The following is a 12,259-nucleotide window of genomic DNA, read 5'->3' as shown; positions in this document are numbered from 1 at the left end:
ACCATAAGAGGGGCCATGCTTACTGCAGGAGTTAACTTCCTTACAGGGCATAACCTCTTCAGATTCTGGAGACTGGGTATTTTTATCCAGCCCTAGCAATGGCTGAGTTATTTATATGGTATCCGGCTTCTCAGGGGCACTAGAGTAAATTTGACACATCTCAACTTTTGTCCATGAGAAATGGGTAAGTGAAAGGAAATAATAATTAAAATAAGCATCAGCAATAGTTTCTTATGGTGGTTTATCGTGTGATTAAACATGAATAAGGCAAAGTTTTGACACTAGTAAAGAGAAGCACACTATCAAAGTATTGCTTCCTGGAATTACTTAGTCCTCAAAAGTAAAAGTAAAAAAACATTTAAAAAAAAAAAAATAACTTTCTTTTACCAGTGACACCAAACCGATTCTATCCTGAATATAATGGTGTCGTAATAATAAGTGAACACTGGGTGGCACTAAGTACAAAGGCTTTAGTAAAACTGGTCAGACTTCCAAACATTGCTCTTATAAGTAAACCTATGGAGATACTAAAGAAAATAATATACACACTAAATTGCAAAGAGTAATCAATCTTTCTTATTACTCAATCCATTTCTACCCTAAAGTAACAATTTAGCCAAAGTGAAACTATAATATTACCCGTATTCCTCTTAAAACTGTCTAGAGAAAGAGGGCTACAAAAGGAGTCTACTATGATACACACTGTTCAAAATAGTTTCATGGATGGTCAATACATAGGTTTTGAGTATAGGGGTGATTGTAGTCAAAAGAAAAATTGGGGAGAGAAAATTTAATACTTCAGGATAGATACAGGAAAGTAATGTATATTAAATCATACTAGAACGTAAACATATGCATAGGATGGTGCACGGTGAAGATTAGTGATAGAAGGAACATGGCATAAGTCATGGGGCCTTCTCAAGCCATAGTTCTAAGTACATCATACAAAGTGTTATACAGGTGATTACAACAAATCACACATTACATATTAATTACAATCAGCGAATGACAATTAAGGTGATAATGAAAACTAACCCATTAGTATTATAAACAAGGTTAACTTAAGGATATATGATATATTGCTGACCTAGCACCTGAATACTCTCCAGGCCTGTACAGCCGCACTGGGATATTTTCTGAGAAACTCTAGATTCTAGAATCTATACGGACCAGGATGACAGACTGTGTATGTCTGGTATGCCCTGTGGTGTTTGGAACTGGCCACATGATGCAATTACACAGTGCTAGGCATTTCTAGGCAGAAATACCAGAGGATTTCATTTCATCAGCATGCTAAAATCTGCATTTTACCATTACGCAAAAAATAAATGTACAAAATAGGTAGAAAAACATAAAAATGATGGGTGATGGGTGATCCACTTGCATGTTACTAATCAGGGTCAGAAGAGTATTAATGCCAAAAGCCACATAGTTTTTCAAAAGACGCAAGTTGCATCACAGGCAACACCAATAGCGGGCACTCCTACCTGGGATATGGGCATGCCCTTTCACTGAAAGGGCATGTCAGCCTGGCATCAGGTACTCCAGACTGATAGACAGCTTCCTGGCCAGCTCCCTGCCTACAGGACCATGCAGAAAGTTCTGCTGAAGTGCTCCCTGCATGGTCCTAATGCCTGCTGCAGAGTGCCAGCGTGTGTAATGAAGCATTCTCATTGCCCAAAGACAGTTCTCCAAACTTGGGAACTAAATTGGCACAGAACTCGGGACAATTGGGAGCTCTGCATTTTACAAGTCCTTCTCCCTGACTAATCACAAACTCTAAATTCTTGTACACTCCTTACAAGGAAAGGTTAAAGGATCTTAACATGTATAGCTTGGAGGAAAGACGAGACAGGGGGGATATGATAGAAACATTTAAATACATAAAGGGAATCAACACAGTAAAGGAAGAGACTATATTTATGAGAAGAAAAACTAGCACAACAAGAAGACATAGTCTTAAATTAGAGGGGCAAAGGTTTAAAAATAATATCAGGAAGTATTACTTTACTGAGAGGGTAGTGGATGCATGGAATAGTCTTCCAGCTGAAGTGGTAGAGGTTAACAAAGTAAAGGAGTTTAAGCATGCGTGGGATAGGCATAAGGCTATCCTACCTATAAGATAATGCCAGGAACTAATGAAAGTATTTAGAAAACTGGGCAGACTAGATGGGCCGAATGTTTCTTATCTGCCGTCACATTCTATGTTTCTATGTTTCTCCTCTCCTTCCCTTCTGAGTGGCTGATTCTGCCTGAAATAGAGAAATAAGTGGTGACTGTAGCAGAAATGGTACAGTCTACATTGCCACCTGCTGTCAGGAGCATATTGTGGTACCTGCTGTCAAGAGGATGATGGGCTGTTAGAGAGTTAGCTTAAAACAAAATAAACAAACATACAAACAGTGGTTTAGACTAGAGAACACAGGGAAGTGGACAGAAATCAGTTACTCACCCTTTGGTTTTGGTCACAAAAGAGTTTTTGCTCATTTAATAGTACAAGTTTGAGGACCCATACAGTGATAACCTATACCATAAAGGCAGACCAGATTTCAAAACAAGCTGAACAATCACACAATACACAAAGTCAACTTTATATTCACAATTTTGTGGCCATTTGTCCGCAATAGATTTGCTTCCCCTGCATTGTAATGGCTCATACTTCCCAAAGGCATACATATTAGGATCAATGTGCTGATTCTTCAGGCATGGACCTTGAACTACAGCTCTGTTAGGCCCTCAGTTAATTTGGCCCTGCCTAATGTAATAGCCGAGTCAATACTGAAGCATAGTACACCCACCCAATGAGTCTGTTACTTACATTTATAGATGATTGCCACCAATGTGATTATTGCCAGAAGAATGCAAACTGTAAGAACAATGGCCACTGTTGGATATCCACCTTCTCTATGAGTACTGTTGTTAGATTGTGTCTTCCAAAATGAAAAAACAAAAAAAAAAAAAAAAAAAAACAAAGACTAAATTAAAACAGGCAACATCAACTCTTTCACTTTCCATGAATTATAATTTCACTTTTAGATATTGTCATTCTGGAACAGTTGCTGATCACAGTTAGAAAAATAACCTGGTCCACTTTGCCTTGATCAGGATATCGATCAGTTTCTATGTCACTCAGTGCAGGTGATCCAGAACCTAGGCAAATAAAAAACAAACAAACAAAACAAAACAATTATATTTCATTAGACAGGGTAGCAGTTAGCTTTAATGGCAAAAATCATTTAGCAAATTTTCGTATCCCAGACATTACAGGCAACTAATACATGGCCTTGCAGTTACAGTACATGTGTGAAGTCAGTCATTCACTACACAGAAAAGTGACATGCTTATTTATGTTCTCTCTGAAAACTCTTAACACTGTGAAAAACAATGCACCACCAATACAGTGACCAATATATTGACTTTAGAACACAGTCAGAGCATTTATTTAATAAGATCTTTCTCACACTGTGGTAAAGTGCATGACTGTGTTTATTGGGAAAATTTGAAATTAAATAAGTAGTAGTATGAGCACTCGATCTAAGCAATAAACTAATCAGTAATATTCCTTGTAAAGTGACCAGGATTTCCCTTGAAATGACTGGTGCTTTTAAAAACACAGAACAGTGTAGCACTGATTTAAAGGACAGTATAAGGGAGCATGTCCTGAACTGCAACGCGAGCAGTAGCATGTCAGACTAGCTCCGCAAGGAATTGCCCATTCCAAGCACAATAAGGCAGACTAACACTACCAAAACAGTGTCTAAGCATGTCGCAACCCAAGAGCCGCCGTCAGACAGACAGGATGGAAAAGGCCAGCTTCTTTGGAGCCAGAGAGGGAGCCGCAAAGCCAAACTTGCAGCAGGAGGAGGCCCAAGATCGCGACGACGAAGATTCTCCCTGTGCCGCTGACTCCGCCGATGCAGACGTGCCTCTCACCCGGGGAATCCTGCAAACTATGCTGGACAATATATCCGCACTAATCCAGCACACCGTACAGGCCTCCATCCACGAGCTGCGTTCTGAGCTGGTGGAACTGGGAAACAGGATGAGCACATGGAAAGCAAAATGGCAGACTACGCCGAGGCCCACGACGATCTGGCCTCAAAGGTTGATAGCCTCCTGGCACACATGGACACCTATGACTCAAAACTAGCTGATCTGGAGGATAGAGGCTGCCAAAATAACCTCTGCCTTCGTGGAATCCCTGAGGAGGCAGGCCCTGCTGATCTTCAGGCCCACGTCACCTGCCTGCTAAAAATGCTGCAGCCGTACCTGCCAACTGACATGCTGATATTGGACCACTTGCACAGGATCCCGAAGTCCAGATCCATGCCAGCGAAGGTTCCAAGGGACATACTCATCAGGATACACTATTTCCACATCAAGGAATCGATCCTAAAGGCCAGCAGAAACAAGAGGGACTTACCATCTCCATTTACTGGGACTCAGATCTTTGCTGACATCTCAGTCTTCACCTTGAGGAAGAGAAAGACCTTCGCAACGGTGACACGGCAGTTCCGCGCCAATAACTTACCATACTGGAGGGGATTCCTGATCAGGCTTATCATCCAAAGGAACGGAAAGACCGCGGTGGCTGCCACACCTGAGGAGGGGGTCCGCTTGCTGCGCAGCTGGGGCCGGAAACCAAGCACTACGATGGAGGAGGACCTGAAAAGCCGCAGACTCTCTCTTGAATGGAAAAGAGTGAAAAAACGCTAATGTATCCCCAGGTTCAGCTTCATCTATACACGTTCGTTTAGCCTTAAAGGACCACTATAGTGCCAGGAAAACATACTCGTTTTCCTGGCACTATAGTGCCCTGAGGGTGCCCCCACCCTCAGGGTCCCCCTCCCGCCGGGCTCTAGGGGGAGGAAGGTGTTAAACTTACCTCTTTCTTCAGCGCCGGGCGGGGAACTCTCCTCCTCCTCTCCTCCTCCTCGGCTGAATGCCGTCCTATGGACGCTGGCGCGCAAGCGCCTCTAGCGACTGTCAATGAGACAGTCACTAGAGGCTGGATTAACCCTAATATAAGCATAGCAGTTTTTCTGAAACTGCTATGTTTATAGAAAAAAGGGTCAATCCTAGCTGGACCAGGCACCCAGACCACTTCATTAAGCTGAAGTGGTCTGGGTGCCTATAGTGGTCCTTTAACTGTTAGCTCTCTTGAATTTAGCATTATGTTTTAACATTAGTGGTCCCTCAAGTCTCAGGGTTTGTCTGGGCAGCATGAAGGGTTCTTGGATGTGGGTTCGCCCTGCAGGCCCCAGCACTTGAGGGGGGGTTGGGCCAAAGCCGCTTGGGCGGCTCTGCCTTCCCGGGCCCCGGCTCTGGGCTGGAACATAGTGCTGGCCACCCCGCCAGTGTTAGGGATTGCTACATGCGATAATGAGGGCACCGTGGTCCGACGGAGTGCTGAGGTCTTTGGGGGCAGCCATTACTTTCACAGCATTGTCCCGGATGTGGGGCCACCCGAATTCCCTGATATAAAGTGGAGGAAAAAACCCAATATACACAACATCACTACATATAGATAAATATTCTTATTATTCATTTTTATTCATTTTTATTATTTTTATTGTTTGCATAGCACCATCAGATTCCATAGCGCTGCACAAGGAGACAATCAAGGGAATCCACAAGCAATAGCCCTCCTCCAGTAGGGGCCATAATACATCCCTTTTTATTTTTTAAGTTTCTTTCCCCCATTGTAGAGTAAGGTTTGTAATGTTCCCACTGAGATGACTGCTGCCCCACCACCATTTCTCCCGAACACCTGGATGTGCTTCACACCGGCTCAGACACCCGTCTGGTAAGGAGCCCTAGGCCGGACCATGAATACTCCTGTTAGACGACTTACAAAGGGGGCACGCCTACGGGCGTATGCCACATCCACAGGTACAGTTACAAGAAAAAGTATGTGAACCCTTTGGAATGATATGGATTTTTGTACAAATTGGTCATAAAATGTGATCTGATCATCATCTAAGTCACAACAATAGACAATCACAGTCTGCTTAAACTAATAACACACAAAGAATGAAATGTTGCCATGTTTTTATTAAACACACCATGTGAACATTCACAGTGCAGGTGGAAAAAGTATGTGAACCCCTAGACTAATGACATCTCCAAGAGCTAATTGGAGTGAGATGTCAGCCAACTGGAGTCCAATCAATGAGATGAGATTGGAGGTGTTGGTTACAGCTGCCATGCCCTATAAAAAACACACACCAGTTCTGGGTTTGCTTTTCACAAGAAGCATTGCCTGATGTGAATGATGCCTCGCACAAAAGAGCTCTCAGAAGACCTACGATTAAGAATTGTTGACTTGCATAAAGCTGGAAAGGGTTATAAAAGTATCTCCAAAAGCCTTGCGGTTCATCAGTCCACGGTAAGACAAATTGTCTATAAATGGAGAAAGTTCAGCACTGCTGCTACTCTCCCTAGGAGTGGCCGTCCTGTAAAGATGACTGCAAGAGCACAGCGCAGACTGCTCAATAAGGTGAAGAAGAATCCTAGAGTGCCAGCTAAAGACTTACAAAAGTCACTGGCAAATGCTAACATCTCTGTTAGGGAATCTACAATACGTAAAACACTAAACAAGAATGGATTTCATGGGAGGATACCACAGAGAAAGCCACTGCTGTCCAAACAAAACATTGCTGCACGTTTACAGTTTGCACAAGAGCACCTGGATGTTCCACAGCAGTACTGGCAAAATATTCTGTGGACAGATGAAACCAAAGTTGAGTTGTTTGGAAGAAAAACACAACACTATGTGTGGTGAAAAAGAGGCACAGCACACCAACATCAAAACCTCCTCTTAACTGTGAAGTATGGTGGTGGGGGCATCATGGTTTGTGGCTGCTTTGCTGCATCAGGGCCTGGACAGATTGCTATCATCGAAGGAAAAATTAATTCCCAAGTTTCTAAAGACATTTTGCAGGAGAACTTAAGGTCATCTGTCTACCAGCTGAAGCTCAACAGAAGATGGGTGTTGCAACAGGACAATGACCCAAAGCATATAAGTAAATCAACAACAGAATGGCTTAAACAGAAGAAAATACGCTTTCTGAAGTGGCCCAGTCAGAGTCCTGACCTCAATGCAATTGAGATGCTGTGGCATGACCTCAAGAAAGCGATTCACACCAGACATCCCAAGAATATTGCTGAACTGAAACAGTTCTGCAAGGAGGAATGGTCAAGAATTACTCCTGACCGTTGTGCACGTCTGATCTGCAAATACAGGAAACGTTTGGTTATTGCTGCCAAAGGAGGTTCAACCAGTTATTAAATTCAAGGGTTCACATACTTTTTCCACCTGCACTGTGAATGTTTACATGGTGTGTTCAATAAAAAACATGGCAACATTTCATTCTTTGTGTGTTATTAGTTTAATTAGACTGTGATTGTCTATTGTTGTGACTTAGATGATGATCAGATCACATTTTATGACCAATTTGTGCAGAAATCCATATCATTCCAAAGGGTTCACATAATTTTTCTTGCAACTGTATATTCACCTGTAATTTCTGATGTATAACATCATTACCCCACATGGCCGACCCTAATACTTCACCTTCCCATTCTTCTGGTAGGATTGTCTGTCAAGCCCCCAAGCATCCATAGTGGACACCAAACCTTCTTGCAGGCAACTATACCTTGTAAATACTTATGTTTAATACATCTGTCCCTACTACTGCCCCTGGTTCTGATCCTGTTTGGCTTTTTTTCCCCGTGTGTCCCACGTCAATTCTGTCACAGACGGGATGGCCGGCAATGGCTTGCGACTCGTGTTGAGAACTGACTGTGCTGCAGTCTCCACATCCACTCACATTGGAGGAAATCCACAAGGCTTGATACTGCTGGGAATTGGGGCTCCCCCGCCACCAGTTAGATGTCTAAATACACTTGCATTCTTCCTTTCCTTTAGATCCCCATGAAAATATACACCCACAACGTTAGGGAACTCCCCAGTCAAGAGACACGTTCTCAACAGAGAAGTTAGAACCCACAGAGCTGACGTTTTATGTCTCCAGGAGACTCATTTCAAAACTGACTCTCACCCCTCAATTCTCACAAAAAGCTATCCACACCAATACCATGCCACATCCCCTAATAAAACTAGAGGAACCTCGATCTTGATTGGCACTCAAGTGTCATTTACACTCCACTGCCAGCATTTGGACACAGAGGGAAGATATGCTATAGTCATAGGAACTTTAAATAATATCCCCTACACCATAGCCAACATTTACGCCCCTAACACAAACCAGAGAAACTTCTGGATAGCAATACTCCGATTGCTATCCCAGACCCAACAGGGAATCATGGTACTATGTGGGGATTTCAATTACATCATGGACCCGACCCTGGATAGTGGATTCTACCATGGCACATGACAGCACGAGAATCAGCCCCCTCAGGCGTAAATGTTGCATCTCCATAACTTTTATGATGCCTGGAGAGTTATGCATAGGGGAGAGAGAGGATACACAGTCGACTCCTCTGAACACAACTCCTATTCAAGAATTGATGGGTTTATGATTACGGGGGGGGGGGGGGGGTATTAGACCAGATTGAGCATTGCGACATTGGGCGGCTTGATTGAGGTGCTCGATCATGCACCTGCGACATTGACCTTAAAGGACCTCTATGATACCTCCCACTGCAGCCCCTGAGGGCTAAATGACTCCCTACTATATGAACGAACCTTCCCCCGAGACATGCAAACATCACTAAACCCGGGCATGGCACCGGCCACTATCTGGTAAACACACAAAGCAGTAGCCCGCGGACTCCTGATCTGCAGTGCATCCTACCTTAAAAAATGCTCTAAAACCCACCTGAAAGAGTGGAAAAAACCTGACGAGACAAAACCAAATCTCACCGACACCCTCCCTGCGTGACCAAATCTTCCATATAACAAGGCGGCTTAATCTATGGGCCTATAAGCAATGACTTCGCAAAATACTACACCACTCTGTATAGCCTCCATGTGGACACCACCATGCACAACCCATTGCGAGTAGACATAGCCACATATCTCGCTGCTATCCCTATGCCGCCAATCTCAGCATTGCAAGCTCAGGACCTCTCTTTGCCAATAACGGAGGTTAGAGATGTTTAAGCTTTGTCTGATACCAGCAAAGTTTATTGTATGTGTAGAAGCTCTATAAAGGGTTAAATGTGAAAGGGTTTATAAAACACCCCTTTCTGTCTCATTAGAGATGTTTACACTTTGTCTGATACCAGCAAAGTTTATTGTATGTGTAGAAGCCCTATAAAGGGTTAAATGTGAAAGTGTTTATAAAATACACCTTCCTGTCTCACTGGAGATTCTTGGCTGATATCAGCATATCTAATGGCTAGTGTAGGAACTCACCTACTGAGGCTTGCCTTGACGTGGCAGATGAGCTTATATATTCAAATGGCCATTGGAATAAAAACTAAAGAGCCTCCATTTTGTTTAAATGTACATGGGGATTTAGGCCAGACCGCAGGTAACATTCGCTTTGTTTTTACTATGTATTTTAAGCTGTTGGATACTAAGCTACTGCTGCTGTAAGCACGGTGCTTTATCTTTGTGTTTGTACAGATGTCAAACTGTTTGCAAAACTCTTTGCCACTAGACTCTGTAAGTGCATGCCCCACATCATACTAGGTTGGGTTTATTAAAGGTAGGCGAAGGGGAGACAATACCCGCAAAGTCCTAGATATCCTATATGGCCTTTGACGCTCCACCCCGCGGAGCCTGATACTCTCCTTGGATGCCGAAAAGGCTTTTGACCGCCTGCATTGGGGTTTCCTGGAGGAGGTACTGATAAAATTTGGGATCCCACAAAGTTTTCTCTCCGCTGTTAGATCACTATACTATGCACCCTCTGTGGTGACATTCTGTCATCAAACTAACATGGTGACCATGGGTCATGTGATCAAGTTCATGTAGATCTTTCTTACAGGGGGATAAGCTTTACCCTTTGATATGGTAAGTAGGTACTTCAATACCTTTACAAGTCAGGAGAGAAATAGCCACTCCCCCCTATCCTCATTCCTCTCTGTCCCTTCGTGGTCTCCAAAATGTGGTGTATCACCAAATTAATATATATATTACACAAGGTTCGTCTACATTAAAAGGTATTTATTAGAAGGCAACAAAACAATACTATAAATGTATCACAAACACACAGCCCAGACCCACGGAGCAACAACCCTTTTAAAATCTATCTATGTGATACACCACACCCTCCACGCAGGTCCTAAATGCAGGCTTTCTTTCTGACCCATTCCAGATAACTAATGGCTCTCGTCAAGGGTACCCATTATCATCGCTTCTATTTGTCATGGCGTTGGAACCACTGGCAGCCCTAATCAGATTGCGTAATTCCATCCACAGCATTCAAATTGAGGATGAGGAATACACCACTAACCTCTTTGCGGATGATATTCTTATCACACTGTCACAGCCTCACATTTCCCTACCAAATTTATCAATATCTTGATAAACTTGGGAATTCACCTCCCCCTTCTCTCTTCTGTATCCCACAAAAACACAAAAAATTGTCAAATTGAAAAAAAATAAAGCAAGTATAACCACTGCACCCATTGTTATGGCCATGGTGAGGGTTCTTGCAACTATACTAAAACTAGATGAGTCTAATAATAATAATAGTTTATCCCAAATCCAGAATAAAGCATAAAGAAGTTGACCCTTGTCAAAATGGAGTCACTTGGTGGGGAAACTTCTCTCCTGTATATAATCAAATATAAGTTGTAAGCCAAAAAAAAAAAGCATTCCACATAGACAATGATAACTTTTAATGGATACGTACAGAAGAGGAAAAATACATACAGGGAACCATACAACAAAATTATACAAATACCTCCTACAGGGTCAGTGCAAGACTATTTTACACCGTAGGCAAGACCAGCCACTTGCACCCCCCACCCAAAACAAAAATTGCCAACTTTGTCTGTCTCTTTCCTTCCCCAGCCCCTTTGTGTGTCTCTTTCTACACCAAATTGTTGTGTTTCTCTTTTTCCCCTTCCCAAAGTCCTCTGTGTATATTTCTCCCCATATCACCTTTGTGGGACTCTTTCTGCCTCCCCCCAGCCCCTCTGTGGGTATTTTTCTCCAATACAGCCCCTACGTGGTTATATTTCTCCCCCCTATGTAGGTCTCTTTCTCACCCCCAGGGACTCTCTGTTTCCTCTATGCCCCCCCCACCAGCCCCTCTATGTGTCTCTTTTTCTCCCTAGCCCTCTGTGTGTCTCCTTCTCCCCGTTGTAAGTCTCACTGTCCCCACCAGCCCCACTGTGTGTATTTTTCCCTTTCAGCCTTTTGTGTGCATCTTCGTCCCTTCCCTGTCTTTGTGGTCTACCCCCTTTACTTTGTTGTCACGCTCACTGCCCGTGTCACTTTATGGTCATCACCAGTCCCTTAGTGATCTCACACCCCCCATCACTTTATAGTCTCTCCCCTCCCCTCCCTTTGTAATATCTCTTCCTGTGAAGTGTGGCCAAGCCGCAGACTCTGGTAGAGAAGGTTCTGTTTCAGTGTGAGCACCTCCTTTCAGACTGGGTAGAGGTACAGAAGCTTCTCTACCATGGTCCGTGGCTCGGCCATGCTCCATGCTGTGAACAGCAGGAAGCATGATGCACTGGCTCTGACCTCCTAATGCATTTTGGACAGTATGTCCTCACTAATAGGAATAACATAAAACTGTTGTGAATTTTATATATAATTGATTTGAATCCAGCTCTGGTTGGTCATCTGTTCTCTCTGCTAAAAATTACACTGGTTAAAAATGTATATACATTTGGATGAAACTGAGACTTTTTGTCTTTTTTAAGATCTTTCTTACCATTATTTTGGGAAGGTATTTCTTGGAATGTTGTCATCGAAGAAGATTTTGAGGTTGCAGTAGAAATGGTAATCCTGGTCTTTTTAACAGATTTGTTTCCTGTTTTGATTATTAAACAAAAATATTTTGGATTTTCCCACAAAATAAAGAAAATTAAATACACATAAAGATGTGTCCACATTCAGAAAAGAAAAAGTATTTTTTTTTTTTTTAGCAAAGGTTGTAATGTGACATTAATAAATGAAGTTAATTAATGCTCAATAAAGTAGTTGAATGGGCAAAATACTTACGTTTTTTTTTTACTTTCGATTTTATTATTGGTCCTCTGTTTCTTATGCATTGCATAGATAATGCATTAAAATGTGCAAAACAAATACTGTGAATAAAGAAAAAAACCA

The 12,259-nt window shown here is 42.7% G+C and overlaps 1 long non-coding RNA gene across 1 annotated transcript; it reads right to left on the bottom strand.

Annotated features, from left to right (window-relative positions):
• Positions 1–2,850: 2,850 nt before the first annotated feature.
• Positions 2,851–11,928, bottom strand: LOC134600953 (uncharacterized). The gene is made up of 3 exons (XR_010090392.1): positions 11,862–11,928; positions 3,083–3,150; positions 2,851–2,930 (listed from the first exon to the last, which is right to left on the bottom strand). It is a non-coding gene; the product is annotated as an uncharacterized LOC134600953 (long non-coding RNA).
• Between the last annotated feature and the right edge of the window lie 331 nt (positions 11,929–12,259).

The sequence above is a fragment of the Pelobates fuscus genome, chromosome 3 (genome assembly GCF_036172605.1).
Source record: "Pelobates fuscus isolate aPelFus1 chromosome 3, aPelFus1.pri, whole genome shotgun sequence".
NCBI lineage: Eukaryota > Metazoa > Chordata > Amphibia > Anura > Pelobatidae > Pelobates > Pelobates fuscus.
The sequence above is the reverse complement of the archived record's forward strand: the minus strand, read 5'-3'. Positions and strand labels throughout refer to the sequence as shown.